We start from the raw sequence: 18,537 nt of genomic DNA on the forward strand, positions 1-18,537 counted from the left end.
TAATCTTACCTGAGCTGACAGCTCAGTTTCCACTCTTCTGACCTTCTGACTTTTAACAAGAACATATAGAATGATTCCAAACATTCTCGAAATGTCACATGAAAGTCTATAAATATGAACCACATGCAGTGCGCCTAGTGAGGAAGGTGCAATAAGGACGGTGGTGGGCAGAATTCTAAGATGACTCCCATGGTACCTGCTACAGACTAAATGTTCGTGCCCCCCAAAATTCATGTTTAAAACCTAATCACCAAAGAGACGGCATCAGGAGGTGACTAGCCTTTGGGAGGTGACTAGTTCAGGGCTGTGGCAGCCTCGTGAATGGGGCTGTAGAACAGAGCCATCTGAGAGCTGCCTGCCCATGTGAGGAAACGGGGAAACGATGGCGGTCTGTGAATCGGGAAGCAGGCTCTCACCAGACACTTTGATCTCAAACCTTTCAGCCTCCGGAAATGTGAGGATCAAACTCCAGTTGTGATAAACCACCTAGTCTATATGGTATTCTGTTGTAGTAGCCCAGCAGGGCTAAGACAGTGCCCGTGCCCTCGGTAATCTGCTCCTCTTGATTATGGGCAGAATCTGCCACGTGCCACTAAAGCTACAGAATATGATGATGGTAAGAGGATTTTGCAGATGCAATTAAATTTCCTAATGAGCAGAATTTAGTCAAAGGGGAAATTATTCTTGGTGGGTCTGACCCAAGTAGATAAGCTATTTACAGGCATCTAGAAGAAAGACTTCCTGCTGGTCTCGAAGAAGCAAGTTATCATGACTTCTACAGCTGCAAGGCAATGAATTCTGCAATGCCCACGTGTGCACGGAAGAGGCCTTGAGCCCTGGATGAAAGCCCAGGCCTCACCAATGCCTTGACCTCAGCTTTGTAAGACCCTGAACAAAAGTCCAGCCCAGAGTTCTGACCCAAGAAAAATGAGCTAATGAATGCATCTCATGGTAAGCTCCTGCTAAATTGGTGGGAATTTGTTATGTGGCAATAAGAAATTAATATAATGGCTAACCAATTATATCACAAATGAACTCTTTTTGTTCCACAAGTAATGACAACACTCTTACATGCAGCTGAGAAACACTGTTTTTCGATAGTCTTCCCTACACAGTGGTAAAGACCCCAGTTAGGGGGCACAAGATTACAGTCTGAAAACAGAGTAGAAAAGCACAAATGGGAGATTTAAAGAGTTTCAGGGTTTTGTTCACTAATGTTGACAGTAATGGAACAATCCAAGTTCATGAGTGACATCATCTAGACAGGGAAGCTCATTGTGATTTATGATTCTGAAACAAGTGTGTACTCGCATCATCCCTGCCCATTTCTCATCCTCCTCCCGCACAGTTAGCCAATACGGTACAGAACCTCCCATTAGTTTGTGCTTAGCCTGCTTCTGCAGTCCTCACTTACCTGGCATGGTTCACCTTTGGAGAGTGTTGATATGTTGGAGTGGGTACCTAGTTAGAAATATGTCAAACTCATCTCTGACCTCAGTCTGCTGCTCCCTTGCTTTTTGACCTTGGACAGTGTCCACCTCTGATAGAGGAGATGGATGGACTAAATCGTATCTAGCAGGACAAATAGTTTATGATTCTATGAGTCCGTTACAGAACTCTACAAACCTGCAAACATTCCTTTTAATCTGGAAGAAAAGTGTTATTGTGTAGCACGAATACACAGACTTAAACTATTTTTAGTATATTGTTAATTAGCAATGCACAAATGAAAACTAGAAATAAACTCCGTATGTATTAGCCGTGACTCAACAAGACCAAAACAAAATAACCAATTATACACAAAACAATAAAACCCATTAAAATTCCAATTAGCACCATTAATTTCATGTCGCAGACAATGTTATTTTGCTGACATTAAAATGCCTTTCAAAATGTAAATACAGTACTAGCTGCTAAAGCCTGAGTTCTCTGAGCTCTGACGTGTCTGTGCTACCTCGGGCTGTATGAGGACTCAGCCTTCCCACCACATTCCTCCTCTAGAACCCAGACGGTCCTGCCTGCTACAGCATGCCCTATCAGCTGACCTTCACTTGGTCTGACTGTGTCACTCACGTTTTATTGTCTGCTCTCCTCTTACTGATCATTGGCCCAACCACTGAAGCATAGCTCCTTCCTCAGAAAACAAAACTGTATGTCAGGACCTGCCCAGGTGGCTCAGTTGGTTGGAACATCGTCCCAAACACCAAAAAGTTGCAGGCTCAACTGCCAGTAAGGGCACATACCCAGGTTGTGGGCTCTATCCCTAGCCGATTGATGTCTTTCTGTCATATCAATGTTTCTCTCTCTCTCTCCACCCCACTTACTCTAAAATCAATAAATACCTTCAGATGAGAGTTAAAAAGAAAACCATGTGGCAAGACTCTGTTATAAAGGGGAACCAGTAGAAACAGTACACAATCACTTATTGTTTTTAAGATTATCCCCAGAAGGAAAGCACAGCCCTGGAGGATGTGGCTCAGTTGGTTGGAGTGTCATCTCATAACTGAAAGGTTGTGGGTTTGATTCCCAGTCTGGGTGCATATGATCCCCTGTCTGGGCACGTTCATCCTGGAGGCAACCAATCAATGCTTCTCTCTCAAATCATTGTTTCTCTTCTCCCTTCCACCTTTCTAAGAAAGCAACAAAAAATGTCCTTGGGTAAGGATTGGGGAAAAAAAAGGAAATCACAAAATAACAAATTTCAGAAGACATTCTCAGACAGCTCTGAGAACCTGTATGCATACCCTTCAAAGGACTACAAACTCCACTTTAAGAAATGCTGGTAAGTGGAGAAAGGAGAGATGGAGGAAACAAGTAATATTATCAGCGACATGCGTAACAGTAGCTAACACAGAGAGCACACGCTGTGCTGTGTACTCCAGTAAACACATTAGGCACATCATCATATTTTCATTGTGCCTTACGGTTTTGTTTTTCCATAAGATTTTGTTATTGCCCTCTCCCCGAAGAAACTCTGTAGATATTTTTCTGTAATCACTCCCACAAATAAAACTGTAATGCCACAGATATACTGTGTAATATATCATGTGCAGTGTGTATAGCTCTACTTTTTACATAAAAAGTGTAAGAGTTTTCACCCTCAGGTTTTGTCCCTTCCAGGGTAATATTGCCCCCCACTGAGCATGTATGCCCTTTGATCAGTACAGTTTTAAATGCCTGGCCAATTAATGAACTGAGTGATTATGGGCAATGAGATAACAGAGACTCAAATATAGTCCTTCCTTGTTATTCACGGCAGTTATGTTCCATCAGGTCACTGCAGACACGGAACTAACAACGCTGGATCGTTGCTCTGAGGGAAAACACAGGATTAGGATTCTGCGTCTCTCTGGTCAATTGTCACCAATGCACGTGTTTCTGTTTGAAGACACCTGATTGAATATGCTTTGTTGATGCATTAACATTCAACCGAAGGCCAGCAGCACTGGAAGCCATGCCTGAGTGAAGTTTATCTGACACAAGCAAGGCACATCACAGCCTTCCTGCGACCGAGAACAACAGACAGTTCTTATGCATGATACTTGGGGGGGCATGTTAAGTAGTGAAATCATCCATAAACAAGCATCAAAATGTGGAAAATGTGGCATGAAATAGGTCACAAAAGGGACACTCATTCACAGTGTGAGAGCTGACCCAAGGGGGCACAGTGCTGCCCGTTTAACCTCAGGTGGCCCACGCACGTTGGATGGCTCCGAAATTCTCGCCGCTCTGCACGTGTCCACAAACCACCATGACATAAAGGCTATTGATTTGGAGGTTACGATTAAATTTTAGTAACTATGCAAATTCACAAACACAGGACCCACAAATAGTCGGGACCCACTGCATATGATCTAGTATTAAATAAGGCTTCACAGTCCATCACCAGCTCTCGGGGGGGCTGCAGCGGGTAGGGTGTAGCATCTAGAGTGAGGAAGCTGGGTTTATGTCTGACTTCGTCACTTACTAGTGTTGGGATGATCATTAAACCCCTCTTTGCTTTACTTTTGGCAGCCATAATCAGAGTGAAGGAAACCAGTGCAGGCCTCATAGGGCTGTTTTGGGCATAAAATAACGCTAGGATAGTACCTTTAGGAAATACTAAAAAATCTTAGTATAATGGGATTCATATTTTGGATACTATCAACATGCTCTATTCTTCTGCCTCATTTCTTGAAGCAAAACCACCACTTCGGGAAGTTCGGGTCGACAGGGAAAAGGTAATGCATATGGTGCGGGTGGGGTGCTTATAGATTAAATGTCAGAGAAAGAACTCAGGGGTGATATTCAGCTTCCAATAGCCAAAACCAGATATCTGCCATATGACAACATTCTTGCAAGACAAGCTGCTGCATTAAGAAGAGCCTGCCTACATGTCTCAACTTCAAATAGGGTCTGATTAAATGACTAGGTCCTATACCTTGGCCAAGGTGACACATGAAACTGTCTATCACAGTGTCAGGCTCATATGAGTTTAAATTCCATATTTACCACTTCTAAACACGTGGTCAGGAGGAAACCTGTCAAATTTTCTAAGTGTCATCGTTTTCATCTATGAGATAGAAATGAAAACAAACAACAATTACTTATATCCTCTACTAAAAATAGGGGACTTGTACCCACTTGTCAGGGTTTGTTGGCAGTTATTATGAGTAAGGAATAATTTACGGCTTCTTAAGTGTTCAATTACATGCGAGGCCAGCAGGAGCCCACATTGCACTGTTTACTGTTGACCCTTTCATCACAGTCCAGTTTGTGTTGGGAGTCAGAAATGAAATTTAAAACCCTAATTGTTGCTTTACTATTCCATGCACATAGAATAGTAAACAAATATTATACGTGCATATAAACTAAATTACACAAACCTTGTATATCTGGCAGAACTCGTCAGGTAAAAGCAAAGTTGATGATTCTGCTCTCTGTCTAAGTGCCTTACCCAAATGAAAGTGTATTTGTTTATTGGTCGTTAGGGGGTTTTAGCCCATCAGAAATGTGCCTGTTAGCTTTGGTAAAGCAAAATTTTGCACTTTATTAATTTCCTCCCAAGTGGATTAACAGGCCCAAATGAGAGCAAGTGAACAATTAGGTATCAAATACAAATAACTAGCAAAGCAAATGAAGAATAACTGACACACGGAAGCTGGTAAACACGATCTGTAACACGTTAACACAGGTGTATAATTCTGAATCACAGTACATGAAATTAGTGAGGGATGGAGCATCGAGGTCACTTGGGACCCGCGATCAGCCCAGGAATGCTAGCAGAAGAACGTGCCGGTCTTCCATTCCCCTCATACTCCCTTTGGGCTTTCTGTGAGAGTGTGCCATGTTTTCCCAAGGTTTGAAGAGAAAGAGAATGTTCATTAAATGGGGATCCTATTAGACAGGGATTTTAAGTCTCTTTTAATTAAAAAATTCCCATAGGTAAAATAAATTTCTTCTCTCCTCTCATTCCCAGTGACTGATTGTGCAAATGCAGGTATTTAAAACAAGACAGTCACACATTCCATGTTGATTTATTGATAACATGAAGAATGTAAGGAGAGAAATAGAAGAGATCAATCAATACATGACAAAAAAATCAATCAACGGGTCCTATGATTTCTAACATTATTAAGAGTCCAAGAAACCACCTACAAACTTGACTCCCCATATCGATTCCAGATTAAATGCACCGGATTAATTCCTGTGGATTTCAACCACAGACTTCGGATGTGAAATCCAGAAATAAGCACGTGGACTCATGTGGCAAGTGCTTGGGCACTTATGTCCTGTTCCTTTCAGTTACCTTGTTTTCAAGTTGCTGTTGGAGCACTGTGACAGCCTGACTTCACATTAAATGTCCACACCAAAGGGAAGAGCATTTTTTTTCAGTATCTCAGAATTAGATCAAGGGAATAGCTGGTCATATTATTTTCCTGATTAATATCTTATGTAACAGTTTCTTACCTTCTCTGATCCAGACTTCAATGTCTATACATACAGAATAATAATATTAAATATCTCAAAGGATTATCTGGCTTAATCCCTAACCCAGGTGCATATTAGTTTTGGGGGAAAAAAGCTGAACACATATTGTGAAAGCACATTAGCTCTTTCAGGCCAACGGGGAGAGATTCAGTAGATGAATGCTCAGAGTCAGAGACTTCACAATAGAGGGAAAGGAGGAGAGATTGAACCCTGAGCTCTCTGCCTTGTTTCATTGAGCACAAAAACCAGAGGATGGTGTCCTGTGCTTTTGTCTCTCTTACTCTTTGTCCTCTCGTGGTGAAGACTGGAAGCATGGGCTAAAAAGGACAAGAGGAAGAAAGGAAATGAAATAGAGAAAACCATTAGAAGTTTTTTTTCTTTCTTTCAAGACATCTGATGTCCTAACTGGAATTTCGTTTCCTACAGTTTCCTGAAAACACCAAACAGGTGATCTCATGGCCACTGAGCAGGATACTCACTTCCATAACGGGGGGGGGGGGTGGGGGGATGACAGGGGCATGGATCTGGGGAATAAGTTATTCCCTTCCCCTAAGAAGCTGCCGTTGCAATGGGTTTATGTCCAGCCTGAGAAAAGCCAAGGACCCTTTGTGGCATTTGCCTCATTGCTGAGAGATGCCGTCTCTCCTCAAATACAAGACCTGGTGCAGACTGCTGGCATATTTTTCTTTTTTTAAAAAAAAATATACGTAATGTAAAATTTTCCATTTGAAATATTTCTCAAGTATTTAATTCAGTGGCATTAATTGCATGCACAATGTTGTGAAAACATCACTATTATTTCTAAAACTTTCATTACTTGACATGGAAATTCTGTACACATTAAGAAATATCTCCCCACTCCTCTCTCCCTCAGCTCCTGGTAACCTTGAATCTGCTTTCCATTTCTATGAATTGGCTTATTCTAGACATTTCTGGGTGGAATGATACAATAGTGGTTCTTTTGTATCTGGCTTTTTTCAGTTACTGTAATGTTTTAGGGTTCATGGAGGTTTTGGCGCATGTCAATCAGTGCTTCATTCCTTTTTATGGCTGAATAATATTCCATTGTGTGCATATGTATACCATGCTTTGTTCACTCATTCATCTACTGATGGGCACTGGGGTGGTTCCACCCTTTGCTATTGTGAGTAACGCTGCAACAACAGGGCGGTGGCTTTGACCACTTGTGGTTCTGAACTTTCCAGCTTCTAGTGCTCCTTTCCGGCAGAAATCAGATCCTGAGAGCTGCGGCTGGAGCAGATGAACAAAGCACACAGAGTTCTTCCAGGAGAGAAAATGGGACAACCCCACTGCTGGGTCAGCAATTCCTCGACAGCCATTAAAACCCTGCTGTATCCCTGGGGTGGGCGGAGTGCTGGGGTTAAGGGAATGGAATGTAACATACGATACCTCCGTGGGTTATATTACCTCCAGGCAGGGCTGTGTGGCTGCTGCTGCGGGCAGCTTGAACCTAGACGGGCCAACCAGCACACAATGCGCATGCTCACAGACCAGACACAGGGCTTCAGGTTCCAAACACACACCTGCTGCGAAGTTCTGCTCTGCGGAAGCCTGGGGGGCTTTGACTGGAACAAGACAGCAAGGGGACTTGGGGCTTCCGCTTCCTCCCCTACATAGGGGCTGTTTTTTTAAAATATATTTTATTGATTTTGCTACTACAATTGTCCCAATTTTTCTTCCTTTGCTCCGCCTCCACCCGGTACCCCCACTCTCCCATGTAAACCCCACCTCAGTTCTTGTCCATGGGTCATGCACATAAGTCCTTTGGCTTCTCTATTTCCTATACTGTTCTTAATATCCCCCATCCATTCTGTACCTACCAATTTGTACTTCCTAATCCTTGCACATTTCCCCCCATTCTCCCCCTCCCCTTCCAAATGATCTCCATAGCTATGATTCTGTTTCTGTTCTGCTTGTGTGGTTAGTTTGTTTTTTAGATTCACTTAAAAGTTAAAGATAAAAAGAGAATCTTAAAAGCAGCAAGAGACAAGGAGACAGTTGCCTACAAAGGCACTCCCATAAGACTGTCAGCTGATTTCTCAAAAGAAACTTTGCAGGCTAGAAGAGACTGGCAAGAAGCATGCAATGTGGTAAAAAGAAAAGACCTACAACCAAGATTACTCTATCCGGCAATGCTGTCATTTACATTGTAGGGCAGATAAAGTGCTCCCCAGACAAGGTAAAACTAAAGGAGTTCACCATCACCATGGCATTATTATATGAAATGTTAAAGGGAAATATGTAAGAAAAAGAAGATCAAAACTATGAACATTAAAATGGCAACAAACTCACAACTACTTGGGGACTGTTCATGTTTCTGTCCAGGATGGGTAAGAACTTTGGGTTCCATTCAGAGAGCCCAGGAGGGGATATCCCACTCTCAAATCATACAAGCAAAACCATAACGTGAAATGCAAATCCAACCCTGGCTGGCGTAGCTCAGTGGATTGAGTGTGGGCTGTGAACCAAAGCATCGCAGGTTTGATTCCCAGTCAGGGCACATGCCTGGGTTGCAGGCCATGGCCCCCAGCAACCGCACATTGATGTTTCTCTCTCTCTCTCTCTTTCTCCCTCCCTTCCCTCTCTAAAAAATAAATAAATAAAATATTTTTTAAAAAAAGAAATACAAGTCCATGGCTGAAACGCATGCAACCCTGAAGGCTAGCTAATCATTTCTGTAGCATTAACTTAGAAGCTGAAGAGTAGAAAGAGACAGAATTAAATAGAAATAATTTGAGTTGATCAGTCATCATTCTCCATCCTAGCATCACTCTCTTCTTCTTGGTAAAAGAAGAAGGTATCCTTAGACCAAAATCTCAACTAAAACCAGTCTTCTCTGCATTACTCCTGGAGGTTGTGATCACTAAAAGGAAAAAGAAAAAAAGGGTGTGATTTCAACATAGCCCTCTTCCATCCAGGGAAGGGAGCAGATGGCTGCAGTGTGTGGGAAGCATGACATGCCACGTTGCAGGGCAAGGAGCCCGACCTTGGACTCCATGGACTGGCATCTTGGCTTTGCCACTAAACTAGCTGGATGAACTTGAGACTTACCTTACTTTCTGAATACCTCACTTTCTCCATCTGCAAAACGGAGTGTTGTTAAATACTCCATTATAAACTAATTGAATATATAAACTAATATATGAACATATAAACTAATGGAATAGTTATGGGAATAAAATGAGGCTAATAAGTCAATTGCTTATAATAGCATATATAATAGATACTTAAAAGATGTTATTAATAGATGAATCATCCTCCCTATTAATATTATCAATCAGTAACTCAGTTTACGCAACACTGAAGCCACCCTAAGTTTCCTGTGTGCCAAGGATTATGATTAGCACTAGAAAAAATAAGACTGTACATATTGGGTTGGGGAGATAAACCACAGACACGTGAACAGAAGTATGACAAAGTTTTTAAGTCAGATCATTCGGTGATATTTCCACAGAAGTATGACAAAGTTTTTAAGTCAGATCATTCGGTGATATTTCCAAATACTATTTGATTCACACAGTTTTACTGCTGTTTAGTGTAACTGCTTTTTATTCTTATAATGATGTGAAAAATACGTAGGTTGACCACAAACAACCGTGTCTGTCTTTTCCACTGGTTCCTCAACCTCATGCGGGTAGGTTCTGTACCTGCTTTGCTCTACGTCCCAAAGCAAGCACTCTGCCTGGTTTACCACGGGCCCTCAGTACCTACGTGTTAAAGCAGTTGGAATGAGAGTGAGGGTCTGATTCAGTGCATAAACTGGAAATTTCTTCCTAATGGAAGAGCTTTGTTCCTACAATATTTCCTAATAACCGCCATCCCTTTCTTACAGGCAACACTCCAGTCCATGTTCACCCCAAAGGGTCTTTACACAAGCATGGTGTGCTGCTCGGAGTGCAAAACACAACCAAGTAAGTTCATATAGACTCCCAGGGGTGATGTGCGACACGGTGCTCTGTGTTCGTTTTCTCGGGCTGCTGTAACAAATGGCTTCTAACTGGATGGCTTCAAACAGCAGAAGCTTACTGTCTCACAGCCTTGGCAGCCAGTAGTCTGAAATCAAGAAGAATCTTCTCCGGGCTCCTCTCCTAGCTCCTGGTGGTTGCCATCAACCCTTGGCATTCTTTTGTTTATGGAAGTATAACTCCAGTCTCTGCCTCAGTCACCACATGGCCACATTCCCTCTGGGTTTCTCTGTGGCTCTTCTCATAGGGACACCAGTCATACCGGAATAGGGGCCCACCCCATTCCTGTGTGCCCTCATCTTAACAATTACGTCTGCAATGACTCTATTTCCAAATAAGGTCACATTCTAATGTTCCAGGAAGGATGTGAATTGAAGAGGGTGGGGTGGGATCACTGTTTAGCTCAATAGATACTTCCACGCCATTTTCTACAAAATTAAACCAAAAGCAGAAAATTCCACCCTGATGCTGTCATACAAACATTTACTCAAGTCGCATTGCAGGGCAGTATTACTATGGATAGAAAAGAAGGATTAGCAGTAAGATTTAATGCATCATGGAAAGCAAGAAGTCTTGAATAGGCCTCCCCACTTGTGAAAAAGCAAGTGCTTGGCATGCCATCATAGGTGATCTCAGGCTGAAAGGCTAGGAGATATGTCACTAACGGTACCAAGGCAGAGCCTGCTTCTGCAGCCTCACGCCCACCTACAGGCCAGCAGGCAGTTCCACAAGAGTTAACACAGATGTCAGCTGACACAAAGACAGATGCTGCTGCTGCCGCTGACAGATGGTGCTTCACAGCTGGGTTTCTGAGCAGAGTAATGAGAGGATCAGACCATAGACAGGCTAAAGGGTACATGCATCAGCGGAAGAATTTCCACTGTACTGTATAAGTCATCAGAAAGACAGTTTTATGCTAATAACAATATCACTATCATTTTTACCAGTCATTTTCCTCCAAAGTTCTAATGGACTGCTGTGGCCCAAAGATCAGGAGAAGGCCGTGCTTTGTTTAATCCAGATGCACGAGGAAAGACAAGAAGAGTCCTTTTTGAAGTTCAGTGCTGTTTCAGCACGATCTGGGCCAACTTCAAAGCCGTGTGTTCATTTTCTGGCATCAAGAGCCTCTGGTGTCAATAAACTCATTACTGGCTCTTCTGATTCACTCATTCATTCATTCAACATCCCATATGCCGGACACAGAGACCGTGTTAGACACAATTCCATGACCAAGCCGTCTTAGCAATAGAGGCTGCTTTCCTCCAGGGTCTTAAAGGGGGGGAAAGGGTGTAGGAAACAATGCCACCTTTCAACAGAGAACATAATGAAGGGGCAGGCAGTGATGTCCTTTGAATTTTTGTGGCTTCACATGACTCAACCCCAGTCTAAAGTCCTACAGTTCAGACCTTCGTACCCAACAGCCAGTCATTGATTTCAGGGTTGTTACACATAGTGTGTTTACCATAATTATCAGAGATGATCGATCTAAATTAATGGAAATTCTGAATAATAAATAATTCTTAAAAGGATTTGATTCTCCTCTTTTCACACATAAGCACTAAACCTAACAAAACTGAAAGAGTTATATATTTTAAATCTTAATTTTATTTAATACAAAACACTCTTGGGCTCTAACTATGTTCCCTACCAACACTGCCCACTTATTAAAGAGTCATGTACCAAATTCTGTATAAGGAAAAGAAAAAGATCCAAAACGCCCTACTTGGTAAAGTAGATTATAACGAACAAGTTTTTCTACCATAGAGAGAAGACACAGGCAGCCAATATTGTTAAGACAGCACTTAAAAGGAGAAACAGAAATTCAGGGCTCAGACCCACACTTACTCCTTGACGAGCTGGGAAGTGTGGAGCAAGCTACCAAGGCTTCTCAGAAACAACCCCGGCACCTCTGATTAAGGGAGAGGGTCACTGAGGAGGGCATCTTCAAGATCCCGCTCTGCTCCCACATTCTTCACTCTCCTTAATGCAAAAGTTATTGACCCTCTACCACAGCTACAGACCACTTTATAACCACAACTCAAGATCTGAAGAGAGTCAAACATTGTAAGCCAAGGGGAAGACACAGAGTTGTTAACCGATTTCCGCCTTCTCCTACTGATCAAAATTATATACACATATATAATTTCCTATAACTAAGAAAAATATACTTACATACTTATATATATGTACATAGATACATATACGAATATATCTGCAAATACACTCACATATTTATGTCACCAAACAACAGCTGCATTATGTCACTGCTGTGTCTTCTTGAGTGTGTGACTTCTGACCCTGCCTGTCCGGTCTGATCTTCTTAGTCTCCAAATGAGAAACCCAATTTTTCTGCCTGCCATGCTCTCTGAGAGCATAATTATCCTCTTCCTATATCTCTCCTGCTTTTCTTCTGTTGAGAGGAAGTTTCCTTGCAACCACTTTGGGAAGCTACAGTCTATTTCACAGGGGTAATTATCCCACCAACCGGCATCTCCGATCACAGGGCAGCTGAGAAAGTATAAGTGGGAGCAGCAGAGTGCCTTGAGATTGCCAGGATTCTTCTGAATTAGATTTGAACACAGGAGAGGCTAAAGCAGTACACTGAGTGCAGTGATTGTCCCCACCCCTGAATCCACCCCACCCCTGATTTTGTGGAGCTGTCACATGGCTGGCAGAGAGTAAATTCACCATTAGCTCCAGCAAGGAGCTCTGACTGTCCTGAGCCTATGAACAGGAGCCCATCCTTATTGTCAGTGACTGACTGGCCAGGTAGTAAGGGGCAGTTAAATGCTCCAGGTTGTTCAATAGTAGGGAAAAACATGCTCTTTCTCTTTGGATTATAACCATAGAGTTATTTGCAACCATGTTATACCACAAAGCAGAGTCCACCTTAGCATGAAGATGCATGTAGCAAGATAGAAAAATAGAAAGAAGTCAAATAATGATATGACTAAGACATTACCCAGTTCATATGGGCACTGATGCCTATCCTACTACCAGATTTCTGTTTCGTGAACTAACAAGGGACAAAGGAGGTGTTCTGTCTGCTGCATCTGCTGGTGAACAGTGCAACTGCAGAAACTGTATGCTTAAAGATGAAAGTTGGAATTCAAGAAAAAAATGTCACCCTGAAGATATTTTTTATGTGAAAACAGCACTTTCTAACTGTACAGACTCATTCTAAAAAAAGGTTGAGTAAATACAACGTAATAATTTAAAAGTGATTAATTGTAATGTTTTCAAAAAGTACAACCAAGTAGAAATAAGCAGCAGTATATATATAGCCACATATAAATCTGATAAGTCTTCCAGACCCTGGGAAGGAGTATATGTGCTCTGAGCAATGAACAGATGACTTGGTAGGTCTTTCTTCTTTTAAAAACTTTAATTCACCTTCCACCTATAATCTAGGTTGTATTTTACAAAGCTCTATGCATTAAAAAAAAATTACTCTCCCTAAATTTTGCATTTGCAACCCTTTTATCATATAAATTGAGGTCGTAACCTAACTTAAGGCTTGCAGGGGCCACTGAAGGGAAAGGTATGGTTTCTATAAAACAAGATACACTAAGCAAAATAAATCTTTCCTAGAACTAGAATAGTTCTTGAATACAGCAATTTAGAAGCTAAACTCTCTTCTCTTTTGAAAATATAATAGATTTGCCTTTTGGCCAAAATAGATCAAATACTCTAACCATAACTGTTGTTCCTTTCCTCATTCTCTTTCTTGAAGGACTTGGTTAATAATTGTACAATTCTGTAGACTTCTTTTCCCAGACTCTTCTAGCACAAAGGCATGGCTTCATCCAGCAAAGTGACAGGGACATTCTGGCTGCCCCCTCTGGTCTGAAGGAAGAACGGGGCACTGACGTCTTCCTCTGACTCCAGGCCTTCTTCACTCACCCTCTCGTAAAACTCATTACACTCATCCCAAAAAGCAAGCTGCATTGGAAGGACACGTTTTGTGGAACCCAGATGGAAATTCTAGAGTATGTTTATGCTATGAATATGTTCATAAACACTTTGGAATGCAATTTACAGGACTTTAACTCGTTTAAATAAGACGTAAGAATTTCAGGCATTTGTAATGCTGTTTTTCCTCAATGTGACGCTATCTAGGGAGACGTTTTCAGATGTATGAGTTGGAACGGGCAGCATAATCTTGCCTGCCTCAAGATGCCTATCTTTTATAACGAAGAGATGGAATTTAACATGTTGACCCAAATACTTTCCCTCCTGCCCTAATTACCCCTCTCCCCTCATCCTTTCACAGTGTCACCCACCAGCACTGGTGCTTGCATCCACAGATCACGTCACCAGCCACATCTGAAACTCCCTAACAGGTCCCCAGCGGGTTCTGACCTAAGCCTAACTCTCCACTGTGGACCGAGAGACTTTGTGTGATAAACAGCCACAGCCCTCCACTCGGCACTCCCCGCACGGATCCCCAGAAAGGGAGCCTGTCCATCCAGATCACTGCTGTCCGCAGTGCCAAGAGCTCTTGGAGAAATTCGATAAATGCTTGCTGAGTGAACTAGGTAATACCATGTAAATACAGACTTGGCTTTTTTAACTTACCGGAATTACAAAACTAACAATTTTTTTAAAACACGAAAAATCTTCAAGGACAGAAAAATAAACAATTAATGCCGATCACTATGAGACAATGGTTTAGTGGAGAGTCTGAATGTTGACACTGAACGGAAATACCACTCGTATCACTTTAAGGTCACAGCCAAACTACTAAAAGTAGCTTATGGCCAAGTAGAAACCTAACGGGGGTTAAGAAGAAAAGAAACTCAGAATAGACCAGAAAATAAATTAGTCAGAGGTGAGGGAGGAGGATGCTGGGAGGAGAGGGGTAAGAACCCAGAGGTGTGGCACCTGAGTAGAAGCTGGTGCCCAAACCTGGACACTGACTAGGGCAGCCCCTAGTATTTTCATCTCTGCTTAGAAAGTCAGGTAGGAAGCTTTGTCAGCTGTGCTCATGCCCAGCCCAGCCCCTCCCGCCACTGGATGAGAAGGGACAACAGGGCAGCAGAGGCAATGCCCCACCCCTGGGGCCCGGTATCTCGGTGTCTCTGAGATCAGGGAGGGCCGGGGAAAGGGACACGAGATCACGGGTAACAGTCAGGGCTGCATGTACGTTGCTGGATAAATTCGGCACACGAAAGGCGGCATGGGAATAGTAATGCAGTAAAATTTGTATTTGAAAGCCGACATTCATCTTTATTTTAATGTAGGAAGAAACATTAAAAATACAGAAGTGGAGAATTAGTAACTAACTCTGAAAACTTAGTTGTGTATTTAGAAACAAAACAAACTCTCTCGCTGCACACAAACATGTATCTTCATATTACACATTAAGTTCTACCATGATCTCTCCATCCGAAAGCAGAAATTATTCTAAGATGCCTTTTTCTTAGTTATTTCAAAAGCAGGCCTTAGTCCATTTGGTGGGACCATATATTCTGACTTAGCAGGTTGCGGGCTGTGGAGAAAAGGGCCCTTGTTTTCACAGACAAGAGCACTTTATCCTAATCCTAACTTTGTACTTGAACAAATCACTTACTATCTCTGAGCCTGCATTGTTTCTTTTGTGATGCAAGAAGACTAGGGCTGAGAGGTCCCCCAGGCTCTCAGAGCAGCCAGCGCCCACTGAGCACGTATTCCCACCTTGCTAGGCCACTCCGTGGGATAGCGCCTGTGTAGCATCCACAGAGAGAACTGGGTCACAGATTGTGTTACCTTCCCAGAGCTTGTGAAAGCACCAGGCATTAGAGCCTCAGTCATCACACTGCATCATCTACTTGGACTTTTATTATAACCTCTTGGGGAAACGACCAAGTGCACTGGAATCAGTGCACTGGAATCAGTGCACTTGGATTTGAATCCTTTGTCACTTATCACGTTCCTGACCTTGAAAAGATACTTAACTCTGCTTCGGCGTCCTTACCACGTGGGGCCCAGAGTGGTGGGTTTTCTGTGAATTAATGTATGTGAAGCACCTCGTTCTATGCTTGGCATATAGGATGTGCTTAGTAAATGTTAACTATTAATCCTGTTTTAAGAGTATGAATTAATCCAGTTGTATTCTACTGTGAAATTAAGGTCCTAGACCAATACTTGAATCCAAATAATTTATTCCTCATCAATAATCAAATTAGAAAATTCAGACCAGGTCTCTTTTCCTCGGTGGTTCTTTTGCCCCTGTATTGGCCATTCTGGCCTGCCTGTGCTTCCCCAAACTCACCTCATACTCGCTTCTAACACTTTTGCCAGCTTAGCATGGCATCTTGTCCCCTCCTAAATATGACTCTAATCCATTATAAACTCCTCCACAACAACCTTTCTTGGGTCTCAGGGACCCCTCCCCAACTGGAATGCTTGAATCATTTATAGTCATTCAGTACTTAAAATTGTAGCAATAACAATTGACATTTATAGCCTTCATGGGATTGTACCAATGGGGTTTTACGTGTGTTTTTTCACTGTGCTGGCCTTCCCGCCTTCTTGCATGCCCTTGGATCACAGCTTCTCATACGAGGCAGTGGGCAAAGAGACTACGCCCTCAGGAAAAATTTGCTGCTGAAAATAACAATGCTCTAGAAGGCGGGATGTGAAAACAAGAAAGTCACAGTGGACTTCTTTTCACATACAGGTATCATTTTAAAATGCAAAAGATTAACCAGGATTCTGCATCAGGGTGCACAGAACCATGGAGACACATCACAAAGTAACAGCAGTGAGCAATGCAGATGGGCACAGAGAATTAGGGGACAGGCCCAGCATGTCCACTGCCATCCAGAACAATTCAACATTCAAAGAAGAAAGCTGGTGCTGGCATTTTTGTCAGCAGCCGCTGGAATCTAGTGTGTCACAGGTACAGGTTATTATGGGAAAGGCCGGTCTACCATTCTGAAAACCTGAGCCCTGGATCATGTCCAAGGCCATCTGGAAATCTCCATTTTAGACCACTTCTGTAGCATCAGTCTCTTTAGGGGCCTTAAGCCCATCTTCAGCTTCGTTATCTCGGGCACAGTCCACAGACCCAGTACACATTCATCTCCATCCCCAGTGGGAGCTGGGGAGAGGAAAGCAGGCTCTTAGCCCTGAATTACAGGCATCAGGAACTGAGGCTGCCTGGTGAGTCGCTAATGAGCATTCCCATCACGCAGAATGCACCTCCCTCACCACCCAGGAAGGAACAGAAATACCATTTCAAAGGGTAGCTAAGTTTCCTGGCCAAGACCGCCCAAGATCAAAACAGATACACTTTTAACCTTTTCAACTGTTTACTTTTCAAATGCCTTACCAAATTCTTGACCTCCTTGACCCGCCATATGTCCTCCCTTCATATACTATGAAAAGGCTGGACAACCAAGACATTAAATCTCCTGTTCAGCCGTCTCAGCCTCATGATATTGAACTCCCATCAACTGACTGCATGATGCAGACAGCAATGGAAGCAAAGACCTTAAATCCTACTTAATCAGTATCACTGAGATCAACTCCAGGACCATTATCCAATCAACAGATAAATATTAAGTGCCATATATATATATATATATATAAACATATTATGAACATTGGAGAAAGTAATTTAGCACAAGAAAGAGATGAATGGACTAGATTTTTAGTATCATGTAAAATCCAAAAAATTTGCTATTTTGTAGGTAAAAAAGGTCAACCATTTCATTTGGTTCAGCCTAATAATTAACATTTCTTGGAAATTACACGATAAGGTTGGTGATAAGTATGATGGGACTAAATTTCATTAGATGGTGCTCAAGATACAGTCACTTATACCAAATTCTTCTCTACAGCCTATCGTGCCATAGTGAGTTACCAATGAACTTACTTATAGAAGTAACATCTATTCAGCATAAAAACAGAAAACAAACTTCCAATAACAAGCATGAAAAAACATCTGTCATATTAATTAAACAAATAAACAATAACAACAAAACCTGTACATTTTTATATCAGTCTCTTCTGCTATTTAATGTCTTATAAAACTCTTGGGAAAATCAGCTTATTAATTTCTAATCTAAATCTGTGCACCACAATACTTAGTAAGGATTCCACACTGAGCAGACGAAGACTAAGTTCTGCTCGTTTCCAAAGAAAAGGCGACTGAAAGGAGAATCTGGAAGAAGTGAGGAAGAGGAAGGACCACAGGAGGGAACGAACCGTAAGCAGACGTTCACCAGCCTTCGTGCCGCGGTGCAGCTACCCGGCCTTCAGGCAGCTGATCCTCCATTCAGGGTCCTAGCATTTCAAACGTTAGCCAGGAGTGCTGTTCTGTCAGGAGAATGGTTTTACCGCTTATCCTGAAATACTTCCCAGTGTCCAACCACATGGTATTCATGCGGCAGCATGCGGTAGATGTCACTTCTCCTGTGTTTGAATATGCAAATTTTATCCTGGACTCTGTGATTCATTCTATGGGCTCATTTTCTAACACAAACAAAAGTTTAGTTCTACGCTAACATGTGATGTAAGCATAGCATCAGCTGTAAACTTCTCCCAATAATGACAATAATCTCTTGGTAATAAAATTTCTCTCTATATGGCTAGA

The 18,537-nt window shown here is 42.3% G+C and overlaps 1 protein-coding gene across 1 annotated transcript in view; it reads right to left on the bottom strand.

The window, feature by feature from the left end:
* Positions 1-18,537, bottom strand: part of FBXL7 (F-box and leucine rich repeat protein 7) — a 336,987-nt gene that overhangs the window by 241,737 nt on the left and 76,713 nt on the right. The gene's annotated exons all lie outside the window — the stretch shown is intronic.

Source organism: Phyllostomus discolor, chromosome 3 (assembly GCF_004126475.2).
Source record: "Phyllostomus discolor isolate MPI-MPIP mPhyDis1 chromosome 3, mPhyDis1.pri.v3, whole genome shotgun sequence".
NCBI classification, from domain to species: Eukaryota; Metazoa; Chordata; class Mammalia; order Chiroptera; family Phyllostomidae; genus Phyllostomus; species Phyllostomus discolor.